The sequence below is a fragment of the Dermacentor albipictus genome, chromosome 1 (assembly GCF_038994185.2).
Source record: "Dermacentor albipictus isolate Rhodes 1998 colony chromosome 1, USDA_Dalb.pri_finalv2, whole genome shotgun sequence".
Classification (NCBI taxonomy): domain Eukaryota; kingdom Metazoa; phylum Arthropoda; class Arachnida; order Ixodida; family Ixodidae; genus Dermacentor; species Dermacentor albipictus.
Genome location: NC_091821.1, coordinates 214,967,044 through 214,991,089, shown reverse-complemented (window position 1 = coordinate 214,991,089; position 24,046 = coordinate 214,967,044). Strand labels below are relative to the sequence as shown.

General features: G+C 47.5%; 1 long non-coding RNA gene across 1 annotated transcript in view; it reads left to right on the top strand.

The window, feature by feature from the left end:
- Positions 1–24,046, top strand: part of LOC139054182 (uncharacterized) — a 92,127-nt gene that overhangs the window by 11,051 nt on the left and 57,030 nt on the right. Inside the window, exons 6-9 of the long non-coding RNA XR_011511060.1 lie at positions 1,004–1,121; positions 1,757–1,986; positions 4,202–4,319; positions 4,953–5,182. This is a non-coding gene — a long non-coding RNA (uncharacterized lncRNA). The remainder of the gene's footprint in view (positions 1–1,003; positions 1,122–1,756; positions 1,987–4,201; positions 4,320–4,952; positions 5,183–24,046) is intronic.

Below are 24,046 nucleotides of genomic sequence, written 5' to 3'. Positions count from 1 at the left end.
GTGTTGAGGTATACGCCCTTTACCTAAGGCGCTAATACGCCTATGGAGTTCCTTCGCTATGCTCGCTGGGGAGCATGCGCCATGCAAAAATAGATGTAGTGCTGCCAGACAACCGCCTCAGAAGAGCACCTGACTTTGTAGCAAAGCGTTTTTGACCGATCGCGGATTGCTGATTTAAGAATTGGACTAGAAAAGTTTGGAATAGGTTTACGTTATAGCGCCCCGGTATTCGCACGCCCCTAGAAATCTTCGTCATGCAGGAAACACAGCTCGTAGCATTGGCAACAAGCAGACCGTGTGCATGAGCTGAAATGCTCGCAAAGATATACTCGCCACACCCGAAGACAATGTGAAAATGCATTTCATTTGCTGCTCAGTGTGCTAACGAACGCATGGAAATGAGCGAATGAAATCTTCATTTTCATTTCCTCCCTATTGGCGTTTCGCGGTGCTGATGTACGTGCGTACCAGATTCTGCAATCCAAGGCTCCACAAGAAGTTGAAGTATTCGGGACTTGTTGAAGAACAGACATTTCCCACCATAAACAAACAACGAAACAGTTCTCCGCAGCGGTTTTCTCCCCTTCGTGGTGTTGCCGTCCCGAGATCGCACCAATCGCTGCGATGGATGCGACGTTCGACCAACCAACTTAGAGGTAACGCGTTGCAGACGATCTGCGACGAGTGCGATTTCGATTTCCCTCGCGTGCGACGGAAACTGCACTTCCGGTGCGACGAAAAGTGCGGCATTTCAAACGGCCTTTGCTACTACGTTCCTCAGGCACATCCCCCCGTGGTAGCTGTGCGCGATCTTTCTTGTTCACCATTCGTATAACTCGATGTAAGGGAGCAGAAGACACAAAGGACACCTTGCAGCAACAGAGCCTGCCAGCAGATGGTAGCACACCATGCAGTCCCAATTCTCAGCCAGTCGCTTTTCTCATCAAGAATGTGGCCCACATCTTGTACATAACTGTGTCGATTGGCGTGCCTTTTACTGCAGATAACACAACCAGGGTCAGGGCCCGTTGTCGCCCGACACGCTGCAATGCCTATGTGAAATAAAGCTGGACCGAGCGGATAGATTCAACGTGGATGCGAAACACTCCCCACCGTTGCAAGTGAGTGTACCAGACCAGACGGTAACGATGTCTTCCAGTGGGCGCGCAGGAGATCGGCCATGTTCTGTAGAAGTGAACTGGCGCTTGTCTTCACTGCACTTTGGAAACTAGCGTCATCCCTGGTGTGGGCACACTGCAGGACGTTGATGGCTGTTCCTGTTCGCCCATTGCGAAGACGCACAAGAGAGAACGTTGCCAATGGATCTTACTCCCGGCCGCCATGCGCATGCTGCTTCATTGCCAGAGAATGGCAACCGTTGAACCAGCATATAGTTATCTCGTGCGAAGTACTCAAATTGCCCTTCCCTCAATCCTTGGATTGGCTTAAAATATAATTTGCTTTTGCATTTTTAAAATTTTTTTTATAGAGTAACTGTTCTTGTTCACTTGCATCGGTTTCCTTTGACGATTCTAATATTGTGCAGTATGCAGGTGCAATTCCGACTGCTACAATTTTTTTTTTCAACGCACAAATGAGCATTTAGTGTTTTCGCCGTGAAATATATAGTATTTTGTACTGCAACACAATACAGCACTTTCGCTACGCATAAAGGCACTTATCAAATGATAAAAACAAAATCAAGTAAAATGCTTCAACATATTGCCTAAAGAGGCTTGTTTCCTCCGCAACGCAGTCTGAAAGAACTAGGAGTACTGGGGCTGCAGACCGCTGTACAGAGCATGCGACGGGGCGAAGAATGTCACGTCAATGATGCATGGATTCGGAGCCCAGGGGTGCCTCCCTCGCATCCCGCCGAACGCAACACTCGTCTATGAGATCGCTTTGGTAGACTTCACCGAGACGAAATACGACGGCGGCGCGGACATCAACTCCCGGCTAATGCCTACCAACACTGTATTTGGGGTGAGTCGACAGCTTGCTGTCGCGTTGTATGGCGCCGGTTGCTTGGTAGTGCCGTCTTCATGGAGTGTGGAAATGGTGTTGACCAAATCGTGCATGGTACTACGACTAATTACTGAGTATGAAAGGGACGTTCCTGAGTATGAGTTCCCGAGTTCCTAATTCCCGAGTATGAAAGGCACATTAATGCTTGGAGTAGCGTCTTAACGTCTCCGCGTTAATTCACGGAGTAGCGAGAAACTGCGCGCAGTACTGCTACCGTAGGGGTTGGAGGACGGACTTCGGGATGAAAACCAAACTTGGGAGTATTTATTTTACATTATATACAGAGAGGTGAGAGTCAATTAACAGCCGTACAGTCATTACGGGCCGGCAGCAACTCGGACGCTGCGGCCCGCGGCAAGAAGTTCGAGAGAGGTCAATCAGGGAATCAGGGAATGCGCTGGTCTCTCTCGAATGCTTCTTATAAACCCTTCGAGCACTGGAAGTCGCGTCATGTTTGGCCAATGGGAGAGTCCGCTCAGATGACGCCATTTTCAGCCAATGGTTGGCGCCCGTATCGCGTTGTCACACCCGGCGGCTCTCTGCGGTCTTGCCTCGCAGACTTGCAATGCGCTTCTTCTAAGGCGGAGAAGGGGGGGGTGCTCATGCTCCATTGTCCGAGGGCCCACCTGCTCCCGGTGCTACGGCCGCGCAGCGGTAGCAAATGTCTTCTTCAAAGGCGATGAAGAAGGGGTACGCTTGGGCCTTCCCGGCTCGTCTGGCTGTCACGGCGCATTACCGCCGTCTTGGTTTGGCACCCACTTTACTTCCAACAATGCCGTGCTATCCCCTCGCTTTCTGGAAAACTCAAGCATTGAATAGCTCCACCGGCGGCGTACGAACTTGTTTGCAAGTGTCCTGCCTCAGGAATGTGGCATCCCTGCTTCTGCATTCCTCAATTAGCTGTACGGCGATTCAAAGTGGTTTGGGGAACTCGAAGTAGGCGCAGGAAACAGCTCCATATCTAACACTAGAGATGTCGACGCGTCAGTTCGAAAAAGCCCTCGTCATGCATCCCTCACAAAAAAGGCCAGTTTGTGATTTCATTGTGGTCCGTCAAATGTGAGCCGTAGTGCGGCGTAGGCCCTCTTCACAATAGTCTGTCTGCAGAGCCACCGCACGTCAGAAACGTGAGGCACGCCACAGTCACGTATCCGTGCCTTGATCGGGTTTCGTGTTGAGGTATACGCCCTTTACCTAAGGCGCTAATACGCCTATGGAGTTCCTTCGCTATGCTCGCTGGGGAGCATGCGGCATGCAAAAATAGATGTAGTGCTGCCAGACAACGGCCTCAGAAGATACCTGACTTTGTAACAAAGCGTTTTTGACCGATCGCGGATTGCTGATTTAAGAATTGGACTAGAAAAGTTTGGAATAGGTTTACGTTATAGCGCCCCGGTATTCGCACGCCCCTAGAAATCTTCGTCATGCAGGAAACACAGCTCGTAGCATTGGCAACAAGCAGACCGTGTGCATGAGCTGAAATGCTCGCAAAGTTATACTCGCCACACCCGAAGACAATGTGAAAATGCATTTCATTTGCTACTCAGTGTGCTAACGAACGCATGGAAATGAGCGAATGAAATCTTCATTTTCTTTTCCTCCCTATTGGCGTTTCGCGGTGCTGATGTACGTGCGTACCAGATTCTGCAATCCAAGGCTCCACAAGAAGTTGAAATATTCGGGACTTGTTAAACAACAGACATTTCCCACCATAAACAAACAACGAAACAGTTCTCCGCAGCGGTTTTCTCCCCTTCGTGGTGTTGCCGTCCCGAGATCGCACCAATCGCTGCGATGGATGCGACGTTCGACCAACCAACTTAGAGGTAACGCGTTGCAGACGATCTGCGACGAGTGCGATTTCGATTTCCCTCGCGTGCGACGGAAACTGCACTTCCGGTGGGACGAAAAGTGCGGCATTTCAAACGGCCTTTGCTACTACGTTCCTCAGGCACATCCCCCCGTGGTAGCTGTGCGCGATCTTTCTTGTTCACCATTCGTATAACACGATGTAAGGGAGCAGAAGACACAAAGGACACCTTGCAGCAACAGAGCCTGCCAGTAGATGGTAGCACACCATGCAGTCCCAATTCTCAGCCAGTCGCTTTTCTCATCAAGAATGTGGCCCACATCTTGTACATAACTGTGTCGATTGGCGTGCCTTTTACTGCAGATAACACAACCAGGGTCAGGGCCCGTTGTCGCCCGACACGCTGCAATGCCTATGTGAAATAAAGCTGGACCGAGCGGATAGATTCAACGTGGATGCGAAACACTCCCCACCGTTGCAAGTGAGTGTACCAGACCAGACGGTAACGATGTCTTCCAGTGGGCGCGCAGGAGATCGGCCATGTTCTGTAGAAGTGAACTGGCGCTTGTCTCCACTGCACTTTGGAAACTAGCGTCATCCCTCGTGTGCGCACACTGCAGGACGTTGATGGCTGTTCCTGTTCGCCCATTGCGAAGACGCACGAGAGACAATGTTGCCAATGGATCTTACTCCCGGCCGCCATGCGCATGCTGTTTCATTGCCAGAGAATGGCAACCGTTGAACCAGCGTATAGTTATCTCGTGCGAAGTACTCAAATTGCCCTTCCCTGAATCCTCGGATTGGCTTAAAATATAATTTGCTTTTACATTTTTAAATTTTTTTTATAGAGTAACTGTTCTTGTTCACTTGCATCGGTTTCCCTTGACGATACTAATATTGTGCAGTATGCAGGTGCAATTCCGACTGCTACAATTTCTTTTTCATCGCACAAATGAGCATTTAGTGTTTTCGCCGTGAAATATATAGTATTTTGTACTGCAACACAATACAGCACTTTCGCTACGCATAAAGGCACTTATCAAATGATAAAAACAAAATCAAGTAAAATGCTTCAACATATTGCCTAAAGAGGATTGTTTCCTCCGCAACGCAGTCTGAAAGAACTAGGAGTACTGGGGCTGCAGACCGCTGTACAGAGCATGCGACGGGGCGAAGAATGTCACGTCAATGATGCATGGATTCGGAGCCCAGGGGTGCCTCCCTCGCATCCCGCCGAACGCAACACTCGTCTATGAGATCGCTTTGGTAGACTTCACCGAGACGAAATACGACGGCGGCGCGGACATCAACTCCCGGCTAATGCCTACCAACACTGTATTTGGGGTGAGTCGACAGCTTGCTGTCGCGTTGTATGGCGCCGGTTGCTTGGTAGTGCCGTCTTCATGGAGTGTGGAAATGGTGTTGACCAAATCGTGCATGGTACTACGACTAATTACTGAGTATGAAAGGGACGTTCCTGAGTATGAGTTCCCGAGTTCCTAATTCCCGAGTATGAAAGGCACATTAATGCTTGGAGTAGCGTCTTAACGTCTCCGCGTTAATTCACAGAGTAGCGAGAAACTGCGCGCAGTACTGCTAGTGTAGGGGTTGGAGGACGGACTTCGGGATGAAAACCAAACTTGGGAGTATTTATTTTACATTATATAGAGAGATGTGAGAGTCAATTAACAGTCGTACAGTCATTACGGGTCGGCAGCAACTCGGACGCTGCGGCCCGCGGCAAGAAGTTGGAGAGAGGTCAATCAGGGAATCAGGGAATGCTCTGGTCTCTCTCGAATGCTTCTTATAAACCCTTCGAGCACTGGAAGTCGCGTCATGTTTGGCCAATGGGAGAGTGCGCTCAGATGACGCCATTTTCAGCCAATGGTTGGCGCCCGTATCGCGTTGTCACACCCGGCGGCTCTCTGCGGTCTTGCCTCGCAGACTTGCAATGCGCTTCTTCTAAGGCGGAGAAGGGGGGGGGGTGCTCATGCTCCATTGTCCGAGGGCCCACCTGCTCCCGGTGCTACGGCCGCGCAGCGGTAGCAAATGTCTTCTTCAAAGGCGATGAAGAAGGGGTACGCTTGGGCCTTCCCGGCTCGTCTGGCTGTCACGGCGCATTACCGCCGTCTTGGTTTGGCACCCACTTTACTGCCAACAATGCCGTGCTATCCCCTCGCTTTCTGGAAAACTCAAGCATTGAATAGCTCCACCGGCGGCGTACGAACTTGTTTGCAAGTGTCCTGCCTCAGGAATGTGGCATCCCTGCTTCTGCATTCCTCAATTAGCTGTACTGCGATTCGAAGTGGTTTGGGGAACTCGAAGTAGGCGCAGGAAACAGCTCCATATCTAACACTAGGGATGTCGACGCGTCAGTTCGAAAAAGCCCTCGTCATGCATCCCTCACAAAAAAGGCCAGTTTGTGATTTCATTGTGGTCCGTCAAATGTGAGCCGTAGTGCGGCGTAGGCCGTCTTCACAATAGTCTGTCTGCAGAGCCACCGCACGTCAGAAACGCGATGCACGCCACAGTCACGTATCCGTGCCTTGATCGGGTTTCGTGTTGAGGTATACGCCCTTTACCTAAGGCGCTAATACGCCTATGGAGTTCCTTCGCTATGCTCGCTGGGGAGCATGCGGCATGCAAAAATAGATGTAGTGCTGCCAGACAACGGCCTCAGAAGAGCACCTGAGATTGTAGCAAAGCGGGTGGTGCAGGAAAATCAAGGGAGCACGCAAAGTGCAACGGGGGAATCGAAAATCTGGAACGAGCGTGGCCAAAGGCCAAGGAGGCCAAAGCGTACCGGGGCTTTGTTCGCATGGCGAACAGCTGAACGGTCCAGGTTCCTGCTTTGCTGTCCCCTCGCTTTTTCTTGGTGTCTTGGAGGCGCCACCAGAGTGTCCTAAATAATGGCGCGTCGCTTACGCATCGTACTTACGCAAATGCAAATGAGCGCGCGCTTCATGGCGCGTACATGACGTCTTTAGACGAAGACTATTCGCTAAGGCGCCGATACGCGGCTGCAGTAGGCTTTCCATCCCTCCCGTGCGGCGGCAGTATACAGTCGCCGCCTCTACTGAAAACAGGTTGACAATTACGCGCTATCCCGTCCGTACAATGCCACGTAGAATATCTATATATATGCAATCCCAGCCTAAGATCACTAGTGGGAGCCGTTGCTCAAGCGCTGCTTGCACAGCCCAGCATGGCGTCGCCTCTTTCTTTCTTTTTTTTTTTAACGCCGTGCGCATTGCTCCCGAAAATGTGGCATTAGCCCGCATTGCCGATAGGTGATGTGTCCTTTTGACGGCCTTCAGCTACGGCTTCTTCTGCTCTCCTTCCGACGCAGATCTGTTTTCGGAAACAACGCAACGGCAAGCGTATCTACGCGGCCGGCACCGTTCCCGCTGCGGAAAGTTGCTACGCGGCGGCAGCAATGTTCCTGGAGTCGGCGCCGGTTCCGACCGATGATAAGAACAACAACAAAAGACGCAGGCTGCTGGTTACGCTTTATCCAAAGCGAGCACAGTGCGGCTTGCCCATGCACAATCCCAAGCTGGTACGTACGGGTTAACATGTGCTTGCCAAACGGGCTCATACAGTTAGTGGCAGAGCTGGCGCTTTATCTGGCGCGCCCTTCCCGCGACAGTGCGGTGCCTTGGTGTTAAGAGAGCGTCCGCTGACTGGTGGTTGATGCGTCGTGGAAAAAGTACGCGCTCACAAACTCCTGCGGAGCGTGTTGGAGGGCGCTGCTTTTTGATGCGCGCGGACGGTTAGTCGCGGGATATTGTTTTTTTTTCATTTTTTTTCGGGCTGCTATCAGCCGAAAAAAATGAACGGACAAAAAGTAAATGGCTGAAGACATAAACAGTTTTAAGTTTCTTTCAATTTTCTACAAATTATTCATTGATAGCATGGTATTCGGAGCAGTAGTCAAAGATTAGATAAATGCAATTTATTAATGAATTGAATGGCATCGAAAAAAATTTCTTGGCGGCTGGTCTAGTCAAATGTGAGCAATATGCACTTGGTCAAAAAGGCGATGCATAATTGCTTTGACGTCCTGCATACATGTGAGGATTTCGTGCTGATCGCGCTGACGCAACTCGGCGCGCCTTGAGGTTTGTTGGGTCCAGCAGCAGGGCACGCCGGGAGGTCATGACGGCCTGAACGAGGTTGGGGAGGACCTTAGAGGTATTCAAGGGGTCATCGAGCTGGATTCACACGGTATAGATGAAATTTCTCCTCGCGAACTAGCACCGCGTAACCCGATCACCACGCGTTGGCACAGTGCATGATCCGCAAGCTGCGTTCCTTCTTTATCCAACGCGGGAACCGATGCAACTGAGCAGCATTTGCAGCCTCGGCGACGCTTCATTGACGAGGCCCGAGCCGGCGCCACCAATGCTTGCGGGCTGCAAATGCTGCTCAGGTGCATGGGTTCCCTGGTTGGATGTAGAAGGAACGCAGCTTGCGGATTATGCACTGTGCCAACGCGTGGTGATCGGGTTACGCGGTGCTAGTTCGCGGGGAGCAATTTATTTGATCTATACCGCGTGAATCCAGCTCGATGACCCCTTGAATACCTCTAAGGTCCTCCCCAACCTCTTTCAGGCCGTCATGACCTCCCGGCGTGCCCTCCTGCTGGACCCAACAAACCTCAAGGCGCGCCGAGTTGCGTCAGCGCGATCAGCACGAAATCCTCACATGTATGCAGGACGTCAAAGCAATTATGCATCGCCTTTTTGACCAAGTGCATATTGCTCACATTCGACTAGACCAGCCGCCAAGAAATTTTTTTCGATGCCATTCAATTCATTAATAAATTGCATTTATCTAATATTTGACTACTGCTCCGAATACCATGCTATCAATGAATAATTTGTAGAAAATTGAAAGAAACTTAAAACTGTTTATGTCTTCAGCCATTTACTTTTTGTCCGTTCATTTTTTTCCGACTGATAGCAGCCCGAAAAAAAAAAAACAATATCCCGCGACTAACCGTCCGCGCGCATCAAAAAGCAGCGCCCTCCAACACGCTCCGCAGGAGTTTGTGAGCGCGTACTTTTTCCACGACGCATCAACCACCAGTTAGCGGACGCTCTCTTAACACCAAGGCGCCGCACTGTCGCGGGAGGGGCGCGCCAGATAAAGCGCCAGCTCTGCCACTAACTGTATCAACCCGTTTCGATGAATCGCGCGGCCCGTTTGGCAAGCACATGTCAACCCGTACGTACACCAGCTTGGGATTGTGCCTGCGCAAGGCGCACTGCGCCGTTTGCTCGCTCTGAAGCCGCAGTCTGCGCACGTCAAGAAAGAGCTGCTGTTGCTGGAGGGCGGCCTTGTCGAACTGGAGCGAGACTACGAAGACCCCGTACGAGTGCGTATACACTCTATTCAAGCGCTTATGCGTGCGCGCGCACTCTGTGGGCGAACCACCATTTAGCGGCTGAAGTGAAGCTCTCGGAACTGTGAGGGAGTGAGTGAGTGAGTGAGTGAGTGAGTGAGTGAGTGCGGTGGGCGGGCGGGTGGGCGAGATTATATTACCCCGTTTCACTCCATATATATCATTAGTTATTAAAGAAACAAATTATGAACTATATTAAGAAAGAACGTTAAGCAAAAAATTGATTTCGACGTTTCGGTCGGGGACCGCGCTATATATAATATCAATTGCGAATTACTATATTGCATCGAGAAAGAGAGGCATCATCGACAGTTGTTTTTCTATTCAACTGACGTATACCTGATTCACTGACGGTGACCATTCGGGGCCGGTAAAATATTTTAATTCGTTTCCTGAAATCGCATAAAATCTACATAGGATGCAGGTATGAAAAGCAACGAATACCTGACAGAGGTCCCCGATCCCGCATAGCAGTAGCAGCAGTACAATGAATAAAAAAATACACAATTTTCAAGAACATTCCTAATTAAAAAAGAAGTCGCAGTTTCACCTTGAAAGGCGGAGCATTGATTGCGACAGCAAATTATTAGACGGCTATAGGCTATAATCTGAGTTGTTCTATCAGCTATATAAACTTCTGTGAATATGCGCTTACTAACTAAATTAACAACGACAGTGTCACGGGCGCACAGGCAAACACGACCACACCTCACTGGATGACCGCGGACACTCGCTCTCAGAACGCTGGTGTGATGATCGGCAGCAGCATCGAGTGAATTCCCTTTCGGGCTGCCTCTCGCTTCAAAGCGCAATAGGCGCGCGAGAGTACAACGGAAATGAAGCCACCATCTCGGTTCCGCTAGCCTTCGAACCCACCTCAGATTACCTGCAACAGCCGCGGCCGGAGTAGAAGCGGAGACGCATGCTACCCTGACCCTCCCCCCCCCCCCCCCCCCCACTTCCCTTCCAGCCGCGCAGATGTCCCCGCTCCCTCTTCCTGCGCACGCAAAAAAACCGCCGAGTACCCTCCCCGCATTCCTGACTTGCGTGCGCGAGAATACGTGGTCGCACCAAGCCACCATCCTTATCGGCTCAACCGCGCATGCTTTCCCTCGTACCTACAACACACGGCGCGCCGCCGCGATCTTATCGCACTTGTACTTCATACGGAACCTCACCGGGACGACAACAATTCTCCTGGATTGTTTAATTGCTATCGCAATAAAATAATTGGCGTTTTAACTATTCAGCACACATTTTATAGGGATGCGTTTTTCCTGTCCTATTCCTTTTTTTTTTTTCGCCAGTGGTCAGAGCGACGCTCCGTTCGCTTTAGATCAGTGATCAGCTATCCATGAGCTGTGGACAAACGTGACTAATTAAGCGTGAGCCGGAAATAATTAGCACGCAATTAAGTTGCTCAAGCATCGCAGTTAGATGTTCCTTATGATTTTTCCTAAGTTTTCAACTGATACCTTGACAATGTGACACTAGTGATCCCGTTAGATTATTATAATTTAGATTTGGTTATGCTAGGTTAGGGTGAATTTATTGTCAACAAAAAGTTACTAGCGACAGCTTCAGTCACCAGTAAAAGATATGTACTTAGTTTCCTTCGCGTAATGATCCATCTCGTGTTCTTTTAGGTTAACCCATGTCAGCTAGGACATTCTGTGTATATTGGCCCACTGTCATGACGGTGAAGAATGAGACACTGTCAAAGACGTGACGTCAGTATCGCCCAAAAGGTGAAGCATCGATTGCAATAGCAAATTAGTAGACATAGGACGACGATACGAAGTAAGGATAGTAATTTTATGGGCCGTATGGACTCGTGAATTTTCGCTTACTAAATTGACAAGAATGCTGTCGCACGCGCGCTGACAAACAGAAACACCTCGTTCGGTAAGCGCTGATATTCGCTGTCAAAACGCTGGTGAGAGGAAGAGCAGCAGCGAGCGAGTTGTCCTTTGGGCTGCCTCTCGCTTCAACGTGACCTATGCGGCGAGAACACAGCGCAGACGAAGCTATTAGCCCTCGGCGCACCTATAGACTCTGCACTCATGGCAGATCGCTTTCAAGATAGAGCCCACGCGGCCACGCTCAGCCGCGCCATACGCAGCCGCCGCCGGAGTAGAACTCCCCCTCCCCCCCCGTTCCTGGTGCCTTGCGCGCGGTGGGAAACTGCGCGCTCCCCGCCTTCCTTCCTTGCTCGCGCGAGATCAAGCCACCACCCTCGGCCCACCCTCGCAATCTATCTCTACATCTACAGTATAGGCGAGCGGCAACGTTGTTATTGCACTTGGGTTTTCTGCGGGACATCACGGCGACGGCGACGGCAAAAATGCGCCTGGACTGTCCAGTCCATATAATTGCTATCGCAATAAAAGCGAACGCTTTATTGGGTGCCCCTGATTGCTCACAAGAACAAGCAACACTCGGAGCAAAACGAAACGGCGAGCACGTTATTGTGGGAATCTGATCTACGGCTCAGACGCGTCAACTATTTATGCGTGATTCATCATACATTCCAGCGTAATCGCTGGTGCACGCGCACGTTCTAGAATGTACACCGCTATTCGAGTAGTTCATGAAATGTGATAGACAAGGCTCCCGCGTTACAGAATTCGAGATAGTACCGATACATGAAGACGCCTCCTGCGTTGAGCGATGAAGTTGTAACAGTGGTAAACGGGTGAAAAACTGCCGCTGGAAAACGATTAACACGCATGTCATTCTGCATTTATTACGATGCTTTGTAGGGACCAACAAAAAGGAGCATGCACGCGAGGCATTCTCTTAACGGAGTCTACTTGAGTGGCACAAAATTTTTTCTGCACTCTTTTGCTTTATATATTCAGTAGTGTTTTATGCCTTCACTGAAGGTAAAGCAGCCTATAGTACAGCCCACGCCACGCAGCGCCACGGTTGTTAAGGTGAGCTAACACGTAGGCAGCGGCTCGATATGATGGGAAGCTGATGAAAGTTGTGCAGATTGCTCCGAACTCTATTTTTCCTCCACGTTTACTTTACGTTTTGCTCTACAGTGCGAGCGTTCGTCATATATTGACATTGGTCTCTTGGTCCTGTCCATGTGCCTCACATGTCTCAACAACAAGACTTCGGAAGAGCTGGATTTGAGAGCCGGGCACCGAACTGTCTTTCGTAAATATCTTCAGCCAAGAAGACTTCGAATACATCAAAATGATGTGTTGGGACCTAAGGCTTCCGTGCTACGACGTCCAGGGAGGCCTCAAAGCGCGCCGCCCTTTGTTTTGAGCTCGCTCCCCCCTTTGCACAGCCGGATTTGTGTACCACAGGCACCGGCCCCACCAGCAGTACAGGGCAGCCGTGGTGAGTCTAAATAAAACCGGCCGCCAAAAAGTGTCGTTTGTGTCCCCACGCGTATACTGCACGCTTATGTCATGGAGAAATAGTGAACCATTTCAGTATGTAACTCCAACTTAACCAGAAGAAAGGGGCTTAACCGAGGGGCCCGATTTTTATTACTCATAAGATGCCAACAAACATTGACACCAAGGACAACATAGGGGAAATTACTTGTGCTTAATAAATGAAATAAAGAAACGATAAACTAATGCAAATTAAAGTGGATGAAAAAACAACTTGCCGCATGTGGGAACCGAACCCACAACCTTCGCATTTCGCGTGCGATGCTCTACCAATTGAGCTACAGCGGCGCCGTTTCCCCGTCCACATTCTTGGGTATTTAGGTGCCCTAGTAGAACCCTGGGAGTGTTAGCCAGCGCCACCACTCACAGACCTTGACGGCGGACGTGGAACGTCCTTTTTGACGCAGGCGTCACGAGAACGTGATCTGTTTGGGTGAAGGTAACTGCTCAATAAACCCACGCATGCTACCTGAAAGCATCAATGTTGCCGGATTAGAGACCCTCGTTATGTAATAAACGAGAAGGAAGGGGTTTAACCGAGGGGCCCGATATTTATTAGCCATATCCAGTGGCGTAGCCAGAAATTACGTTCGGGGGGGTGGGGGAGGGGCTTACGTTGCAGCTCGGCATCTTCCTTAAGAGGAAGCTTTAGCTCTGGTGCTTCTATCTAAATACATGTAGAAGGTGAATTCGTTTTTCTCGGCAACAACTGCACCACATTTGAGGAAGTTTGTTGCATTTAAAAGAAAAACTTAGTCTAGTGACTGTACGTTTCGAATTTTGGATTTAGGTTGTCATTCCTTTATTTAAAATTGGCCAAAGTCGCAAATTTTCAGAAAAAGAAACTATCAAGTGTAAAACTCTGTAACTCAAAAATCAAAAGTGATATCACAATTCTGTGAATTTCATCTAATAGCACATCTACGGCGCACAAAATTGATATGCTACGCATGAATCTAAAAAATTTAGTATTATGGAAACACGGCTTTTGCAGAACCCTTGTACATAACGTAACCAATTCACGTAAGATACAAATTGACGTGCCAAATTTGTCCGCTTTGACTGTTACAACAGATGCCGGTGACAGAACTGCGATATCTGTTCTTGATGCCGAGCTGTTAGTTTGTAAACGTCGTGCTCCTATTTTTACCGACCTTTCAAATTTTTCGAAATATTTTAAACAAAATTAAGGCTCTAAATCGAAATTCCGATTGAAATCGACACTACAATTTAACTTTATATCTCAAATGCAACAAATTTCATTAAAAGCGATCCAGAGGTTGTCTAAAAAGAAGCGTTTCTGCGTTTTACATGTATACGGATAGGCCGCGTCGGAGTGGGGCCTGAGCTAAAGATTCCTTTTAAAGAATTTGTCGAGGGATCAAATACATGAATATTAATTGCATTGGCATTGCCAAAGATGCTGCAAATGAATTCTTTAACGCTACGCACCATAAAAACAAGTAAAATATATCATTCTTCATAAAAGAATATACTCGTATGCGGCAAAAATTGTGTCTAAAATAACTGATATCAATGCTTCCATGTTTTTGTCTATGTAATAAGTAAAGAAAATATCACACGAACTTTAGAACTATATCAGTTCGAAACCAGCAAAGCAGTGCATGCCGCTGATATCAAAAATGTAAAGGCCATGAAATGAACAAGTTGAGGACAAATATGTTAATGAAACTTTGTCATTCAAGAACCGTGTTTATATTCATGTACGTATGCAACGGCCAGTGCAAAATATCAATGACGCTGGCATTTGTTCCAATGGTATTACGCAGGAGAAGCTGTCACCGGTTGTGTATCGTGAGTAATTGCACCGAAATTATAGTCGCAACAGATAGCACGTATAAAAAGCAGTTCTGCAAAATATACGAGGGCGAGTCAAATGAAAGTGAGCCAATGCGAATATATGACAAACGGGGCACTTTATTTAAAAGTAGTCTCCTTGAGCATTTAGACATTTGTCCCATCGACTAAGGAGTCGTGTGATTCCTGTCTCATAAAATTCCTTGGGTTGCTACTTCAAAAAGTCTGCAACTGTCTCTTTCACGTCATCGTCCGACAGGAATATGGTTCCCTTGAGCTGTTTTTTTTTTCGTTTGCCCCAAAATGTGGATGTCGCAAGGCGACAGGTCTGGGCTCTGTGGCGGATGTTGCAGTGTTTCCCACTTGAACGGTGCCAGTTCTGTATTAAATACATCACGGATGTGCGGACGGGCATTGTCGTGGAACAAGATGACCCCATTCGTCAATTTTCCACATCGTTTCTTCTTGATTGTAACACGCAACCGTTCCGGCGTTTCACAGTACCGGAAACAATTGATAGTCTCTCAAGACTTAGCAAATTCTATCCGTAATGGTTCCTGACGATCGAAAAAAAGAGTCAACAACACCTTTCCGGCGGAAATGATGGCCTTTGCTTTCTTTGGGGGCGTAGTGAATTCGAATGTTTCCCCTGTAAGCTTTGCCGTTGTGTTTCAGGCTCGTAGTAGTGGCACCATGGTTCGTCCCAGATCACGATTGCAGACAAGAAGTCGTCACCCTCATTGTGATACCGGATCAGATCAGTCAAGGCAGCGCTGAACTTCTCCGTCTTCTGGCGGTGGTTCAAAATCTTGGGCGTCCATTGCGCACACAAAAGTCGATGACAGAGATGTTCATGAATTATGGCGTGAACCGAATCGTGACTGATGTTCAGACACTCTGCCAATTCGTCAATGCTTTTCCTCCCTTCTTGTCTTATCACCTCATCAACTTTTGCAATTTTGTTAAGGGTGATTTCCCGATGGCTTTAGTCCCCTCTTGGATCGTCTTTGCAACTTTCACACTCTCCTTTGAACCGTTTGCTCGAACTCTTCACAGTGGCCAATGAAATGCAATGTTCAACGTACGCGACAGTCATATAACGACTAATTTCTTTTTTACGAAATACCTTCAGCAGTCAAAAGCTTCACGGCACCACGCTGTTCAACTTTTGAAGTTTCCACTATGTCACGCAACCATGTTCAACCGAATGGATTAGAGTGTTACAGAACCTTTATTCTGACACTTGCGTGTCACTTTTGTAAATGAGACATCCCTCTCTTCTACGCACATGCTTCGCATATAATGAACCAAACCATTATGGCGCAAGGTAGATAGGCTCACTTTCATTTGACTCGCCCTCGTACATTACAAATGCGAAGGTGCAATGGGATATACAAATGCGAAGATAGAGCTTTATAAAGGGCAAAAAAGTGTCACTGGAAACAAAGTTCACTGCACGTATACACAAGATCTCCCAACAAGATATATAAATATACGTATAAGTCTCCAATATATGTACGTATCTAAGAAAAAAGTCACGGTGTATAATGTGCCAAACGAAGCAAATAAACATGTTGTGCAATCAGATTCACAGAATCCTAGATGCCACCCTCATTCCATCCACTCCCCCCGATGTATCGCGCGCGACGGAAGATGACTAGCTTGCTCACCGCTTTTCTCCTTTCCGCACACAAGACTGAGTCACCATCGTCGGCTCACCCATTCCAGCCCCCCTTCCCGTACGCTTTCACTCGCACATACAGCATGCGGCGCTTTGTAACGATGTTATCCCCCTTGGACTTTATACGAAACATGAGGGTGACGGTGACGGCAGGAATGCTCTTGGAGTGTCCATATAATTGCTATCACAATAATATAATAAGAGAATTCGGCAAATGAAACGTCCCGTGGCCCATTACTTTCCGGAAAGGAAGACGTAACAAAATTTAAAAAAAATTAAATTATGGGGTTTTACGTGCCAAAACCACTTTCTGATAATGAGGCACGCCGTAGTGGAGGACTCCGGAAATTTCGACCACCTGGGGTTCGTTAACGTGCACCTAAATCTAAGTACACGGGTGTTTTCGCATTTCACCCCCATCGAAACGCGGCCGCCGTGGCCGGGATTCGATCCCGCGACCTCGTGCTCAGCAGCCTAACACCATAGCCACTGAGCAACCACGGCGGGTGATGTAATGAAATCGAACTTGCACCATGCAACAATTCGCTGCGCCGAACCAATGTATTTTTTTCCTTTTGTGGCGCGGGGGCCCCGAATTTTAAAAAACCACAAGAAAAATATGTCGGCCACAATTGAATGCCTACATTGCGCACCTAATGTGGCTACCGAAGGAATATAGAAAAAAACGTGAGACGCTTGGTCCACAGATAACTATACGCATACTGCTCGGTATTCGACACCGGCGAGCCAAGACTTTCCGGAGAGGTTGCCCTCAAGCGAACGTGGTGCAATCCGTTGAGTACCCACAGTGATGGCGGCGAGCGACCATTGTTTCTTTTTGTCGTCTGCTAGCCAGAAAGCGTCTGAAACTCTGCCAGGCGAAAATCCACTCGGCCAGAGCAAACCGAGCACGCATCGAAGTGCGCCGCGCGGTGGTCAGGGCAACACGAGAAAAACGTATGCGCTCTGGCGGGCTCTCGCAGCCCGTGGGTAGGGATCCAAGACCAAAAAAATTGAAGACGCTCAATGTGTCCTCCCGAATAAAAGTCAGAGTAGGAAAAATAAATAAGAACGTAGTTACTTTGGCTGGCTTTAGTGTCTTGACATGGATGCTTTGGCGTAGGGGGAAAAAAATTTGATATTTTTTATGTGACATGACGGCACAAATGAACGACCACAACGCGTCGTCTCATCGGACCTCGCTGCGTGCTTTGTCAACTTGTCTAATAGTGTGTTGATTTGGCTTCTCCCGTTGTATGTTCCAAGCAAGACTTTAGAAAAGTCAATGATCTTTTGGCGTCAAATGTTTATAACAGCATTTGACCCACAAAATTCCGCAATTGAATATCTAAAGCAGTACTTTGGAAATGTCAGTGCAGGTTTCACGTCAAAAGTTTATGAGATTTATGCCCACAAAGTTTCGGAAGTGATATACATGCGCTCTGTAGATTCCGCAGCCTGCGCGAGATCCGTGGTGAGCCAGTTTCTCATCAGAACGCCATTGAAACTTTGTGCTCGATGGGGCTACTTGCGTTATGTGACTCCCAGTGCATGGGCGTTGCCACGAAATGCAGCCCGGGTTTGCAATTTTCGAGGCGAAATGTCTTTTTTAGCATGAAAAAGACATTCTAGACAAAATCCAGAATGATTTCCGGCGCCGGGGGTTGCTTTGGTCGGTGGTGCATTGACAGCACGAAAAAATTTCGGGAAGGTGGGGGGGGGGGGGGGGCTGAAGCAGTCTATAGACTACGGGCGAATTTTTTTTGTCTCCGGCATTGTACTGTTTCTTGCAGTGTATAGTTATGTGGTTTTAATATTTTCTTTCTTCCGCTATACAACCAGTGCGGTTTTCTTTGAAACGTGCCATTTTACGTGTCTACGGCCCAGAAGTCCTTCGGCAGTTTTTCTTTTTTTTTCCCACAACTACTTAAACCACCATTTATTTAGCGTTCTCGAGAAGCGTTCATTTTGACAGGCTATTCACGGAGTCCTGTTACTGACGATTAGTGATCTTCTGATTAAACTGAATTCTAAATGACCGTGAAAGTTGACTGTTCTTTTTTCACTAGGCTGTACAAGCATGGTACACAACTATGCTGAAATAAGCATTTCTGCTCCAAATATATGCGGCTGCGTTCGCCTCGATTCGGTGTTCGATACCTACTATTCGTATTATAGGACATCTTTATATTCGCCCATGTCTAGTTACAATAGAATGAAGCAAGAATTCGCCATTAGGTTACGTCAGTGTAGCTCGCTCTGGCTAGAGCGACTTGTCCATCTCGCCGCTTTCCGTCTGACCCTGTAGGTGCACCCCTCCGGGTGAGTGGAGGACGTGCGTTCGCAGAGAAGGCGGTACATGCCTTCTGTGCAGAAAAGTCACACACGGGCATTTCGCTCTCTGCAAGCCGATTTGCTGAAACTTAGCAGAAGGGCACGGGACCAAAGAACCCAACTTACCCTATACCAACATAATTTGACGCTTTGTCAAGGGTACTAGTAAAATATACCTACAAGGAAGTCAGCTACAGTGGCTTGGCATAATGGAGATCAATCCGCTTCGACGACTTTCATCATCATCGGCAGCAGCCTATTTTACTAACAATTATTCAAACCCAAACTGGGTGTACTGATGAGATGATTGGTCGGTTTGCCTCTGTATGGTTTATGCCCACTATGGAGGATCCGACTATTTTTTTAGGGGATGAAAATAAAAAAAAGGAAAATAACAAATACGTAAGAATTTAGCAACAAAATCGTACTGAATTTTCTCAAGATTTTCTCAAAGGCTGCGCAGTCATCCCTGAGGCAATGTTTGTCTTTGACAGTGCCCGCGACAATTCTGTCTTGGGAGTCTCTGATAGAGGAGGATAATATCAGATTCGCTATTCAAAAGTTTCGAATGTTCGCACACCCCTAGTTGTGTATATACCGCCAAGTACTCAATGTTCTTGAAAAGATAGCGCTGTCTGCTGTTCGATGCATCGTGGTAAGCGAGTTCAGAGGATAGGACGAATCACTGGTCTGCTGTTTCGCTCATTGGTCTTATTTTTCGGCTATTAGTGCATGATGGGCACGTTGCGGTACATTTTCCGTCATGAAATTGTATTTGCTCAGGCTTGAAAGTTAAAATAAAAAAAATAAACTGCCATGGTTACAAGATTTCATCGCATAAGTCCAAGCGCACAAACACTTATACAAAAGGAATCTGAGCACCTCAAGTTGTGTTTATAAACCCACATAAAACATTACATTACAAAGATAAATAAGAAATAGGTCGATTAAAAACAGATTCTGAAGCTTACACTTTAAAATCCTTTACTTCGCAATCAAGTTCATACACGCCACACACGATACCACGTCTATTAAGAATGCTCCACACACATGCTACATACTACGTAATCCGTACCACAACAATCAATGTGTGAGCTGGTCCAAAATATTGCTACGTTAATGAAACACTGTTCACATAGTTCAGTGAACAGTCTATTTTCTGTGATCTGAACGCGTACACCTCATAATCGCTGCTGCTGGTCAAGAAGCCGACACTGGTACCCTTTCTCTTCCGCGTGTATATCACCACTAACTAGAGCGCCCAAGACGTTGGTGCTGGCGTCGCACATTATTGACGTCCCACGGGATCCTCTGGCGTTGCATGTCGTTTTGACGTGCGTGGTCGTTCAAGACGGACGCCTCCTGTCCGTGTGACCGGAACCAGGACGGTTAGACAATGTATTATTGCATTATTACAACCTTAACGTGTGGCTAGCTCAACAAGCGAGTACACACAATACACTCAAAACGGTACTCCGAAATAAAGACAAAATAAGCAGAACGTGTCACTCGTCGGGCAGCGAATTGTAGTCAAACAGTTCAAACAGCACTGCGATATAGTTGAACGCGCAAGTAGGAAATAATGAGCACAGCACGCAAAAACAAACAACTTCGGAAGTGACAAAATAAGAAATAGCGCTCTTAGAAAAAGCGGAAGCGTGCCTATAGTGAAGGCACTGCTCCCAACACCAAGCAGGCTAAACGTCGTCTGGCCGCCATGTTAGCGCCGAGGTTTCGTGGCGTCTTCTAGTGGCCCTTTTGCAAGCTCTTGAGCGAAAAGACGACTGTCACGAGTGGAAAACACGACGAAGCGCTTTTGGTGTGCCGATTCATCCTGCATATTTCGGATTTTTGCACTAATAATCCTGCTTTCGAATCCTCACAACAGGAGTTTTGAAGTAATCACGGTGAATTTTGGATGTCTGAAGACTTGGAGTGGCTCGACATCGCCTGCATTCTTGAGAGCGGTGGGCCTAGAAAGGGTATTCTGTAGATAGTGCCGTTGAACGGGTACGTTTGGTATCTTCTAGTAACCATATTTTGCACCAAACAGCTGCTTTTGCCAAACTTGAAGCTTATCCTCGGCTATTATGATACGCATAAGTGATGTTTTGATCCTGCTTGTAAACTGAGGCTGAGATTGCACATCTTTAATTTGGCGGGTGCTAATCACGCATGTTCCGGTGGAACGAGTGAATGAATTGCGGCAAAGTAATAGAAACGTAGTTTCCTGTTTAGTGAATTTTGCATGTGATCCATAATCTAGCATGTACGTGTTTCATCTACGGCTATGCAACTGGGTGTATCCAGGACCGAGTGAACTGCTCGCCATGCGGTTTAGCACTGTGCCAGGAGGTCATGTTGCCACGTCGCCGCCTACGTTTGAAATTTTTCGATGGAATGTCTTTCGAGAACGGAGGGATTACACGTTAATGCAACATCGTCATTTTCTGGTGCTCTATTGGAAATTATCTTGGTGAATATTTTGTACAATACTGGAAGCTAATGGGCCTATACTTCTTCAATTATTTAACGTCTCCCTTTTTGTGGATTAGTATAATGATGACATTCTTCCAGTTCTCTGGAAGCTTCGAAGTCGTGAGATATTTCGTATAAAGGGCCGCAAGCTTTTCAAGCATGATATCGCCGCCATGTTTCATTAAATCGACTGTTATTCCATCTTCTCCTGCCGTTTTTCGCCATTTCATGTGTTGCAAGGCCCTTCTAACTTCATCGTTAGTTATAGAAGCAGTCTCTATAACCTGTTCATTACTACTTCGAATGGAGGTATCGTGACTGCTCTGGGTACTGCACAGGTCAGTATAGAATTCTTCCGCTGCTTTTACTATATCTTCGAAATTGCTGATATTAGATAGCTTATCTTTCAATGTATACATCTTGTCTTGTCCTATGCCAGATCCTACGCCAAGCCCCTAAAAATGTGAAGTTATTAGCGTGCAAATCCCTTGTCAGACCAAAATTAGAATATGCCTCACCCATTTGGAACTCGCACCAAGCTTACCTTATAAATGCACTCGAATCAGTCCAAAACAGAGCAGCAGATTCATCCATTCATCATATTTTCACGACATCAGTGTGTCAGCTTTGAAAACTGAATCCGACTTATTGCCCTTATCACTTCGTCGCCGCATTGCCAGCCTTTGCTTGTTTTATAAATTTTTCCATAGTTCACTAGGCCGCGCACCCTACATCATCCCTCCAGCCCGCAAATCTCATCGCACTCGTCATCCGCTTCAAGTTGCCCGACCTAGTACCCGAACTACCACCTTTGCTGCATCATTCTTTTCCCGTACTGTAGCAGACTGGAACGACCTACGCAACGACATCGCAGCCATCACGTGCTCATCCAACTTTGCCAATAATGTTACCAGTCATGTTTCGTTGTGTTAACACTTGCTCACCAAAATATATGTACCCACCTCTTATTTAATACCCCTCGTGGGTCTTCAAGGTAATAAAATAAAAATTAAATGAAATTTTCTTCCCACTCATTTATAGCTGCGTCCCTTTTTTTACTGCTTCTTCTGTCTCTCGCGCGTTACAATTCCGAATATCCCTTACATTCTCCTTGTTGATCAGTTTTGAAAATTCTGCGAATTCTATGTCTCTTGAGTTGGACACTTTCATTCTTTGTCGTTTCTTTATTAGGTCCTTCGTTACACGGAAAAGCTTACCTACTGGTTGTCTTGGTGCCTTACCTCCCACTTCATTTGCTGCTTCTCAAGCCAGCCTATAGCTGCGGTTTCATTCATTACCTCTATGTCTTCATCTCTCAGTTCTGAGGCTGCATATTTGTTTGCAAGCACACACGTTTTTTATAGTGACCACTAGGTAGTTTAGCACGCTTGAATTGCAGCCCTTGCCAGAAAAGTTGCGTTTTCGTGCCATTCCTTGCGTTCCACCCATCAGCAACATCGAGGAAGGCACCAAATTGATCTTTGAGCACCCGACGTACCCTGCGAACAGCGCGCGCCTCAATAAGCAAATAAGTCTAGAAACGAAAGCCAAAAATTGTGTCAAACACAAGTCGTTTTTGGGTAATGAAACCTTCTTACAAAATCTGAACTTCACGACGAGGCATGTACACTTTCAGCTTGACCTGACAATTAGAATGAACTGAATAAATATGTTAGAAGTCGTATAAACTGAAGTGTTACTCACTTTTTTGAAAGCTAAGTACATGTGTCATCTAAGGAAAGCAAACTAAAAAAAATCGATATTTTGGACCAAATAAGATGTCTCACCCCACCCCAAATTCGTTATATTTGCGATTTTTTCTTGTACATCATGTTTCTCTTTTAAAGGGTAAAAGTCAAATGGCGCTCAGGCAGAGAACATTTTTTTTGTGCTCAAGATATTCTGGGAATGCATTTCTTTAGACTTGCTAAATGCTCACAATGAAATAAAAAACGGAGAGGTTCAAGTTTCCGGCTGGTGACTTTGGCGTGGAATGACCCCACGGCGAGAAAACATCGGAAAATTCTAAAGAAAGCCCACGTGCTTTTTTAGGATGAGGCACTGTCTTCGCCAGCAGAAGGGAGGCCACAGAAGGTACTCGGCGACGACTTTATATTACACGCACCGCACAAATAACTAGCGGTATCCAGATGCCTGGAATTCCCGCAAAACTAAAAGGACGCAAAATGAGCATCGGTAATTGTGCCACGCTATAAGAAGGAAGCTGAAAGGAAAAAAGAGGCAAAGGCATGACGTAAACATCACATCGTAGAAGCAGAGTAGAACGTCGCTTGCGAACGCTGGTCGAGGCAAATAGCGGAGAGTCTGCTACGGGTAGGGTGGCCCACCCCCTCGAACCACAGCTTGGTTACATTTCATTCGCTTCTCTCTTCGCTGTCGCTAAACCCTTCTCAAACATTCTTAGACGGTCATGCAATAAGTAAACTGCTTTTCTCCGAGTCAAAAAAGTAGCGGCAGAACCCATATCACCATGACTGTCGACGGGGATTCGTTAGCATTGAAATTATATAGCTACGCAACGTATCATGTATGAGGCGTCTGCTGTAGGGGGACTCCTCTTTCGCGCTTCCCTAAGAACACACGGCGCCATCTAGCACCGTCGTCCCGAAGCCTGCATGTAGCCTCCGAAATGCATGGCGTGCCGGTACGTGTGAACGCTGAGAACACGTCATGCTGCAATCTATCCTATCTCGAGCTTCTTTCGGAGCATGCTGCGCCATCAAGTGGTACTGCCAAAAAGTCCGCGCGTGGTCTCCGAGACGATAAGTGTGGCGCGCCAGCGCTTGCGAACGCTGAGAATTGTTTCTTCGCATGCTCCACACTCAGTGGGACATGCTCAGTGGCTCAAGCTGGCGAGAGGTTCATTGAACAGTGGCACATACCCAATGCATTCATGGCGCCGCTCGCTAAAGCGTTGGCCTGAAAGGCATTTGTTGAAAATCGGCACATACCCAGTGCACTTGCGGCGCAACCTGCTAATGCGTCGTGTTGCTGTCCTTGAGAAACCCTTGTGACGTGGGCTCAATCCCACTCATGATCGGCGAAGCTTCATCTTT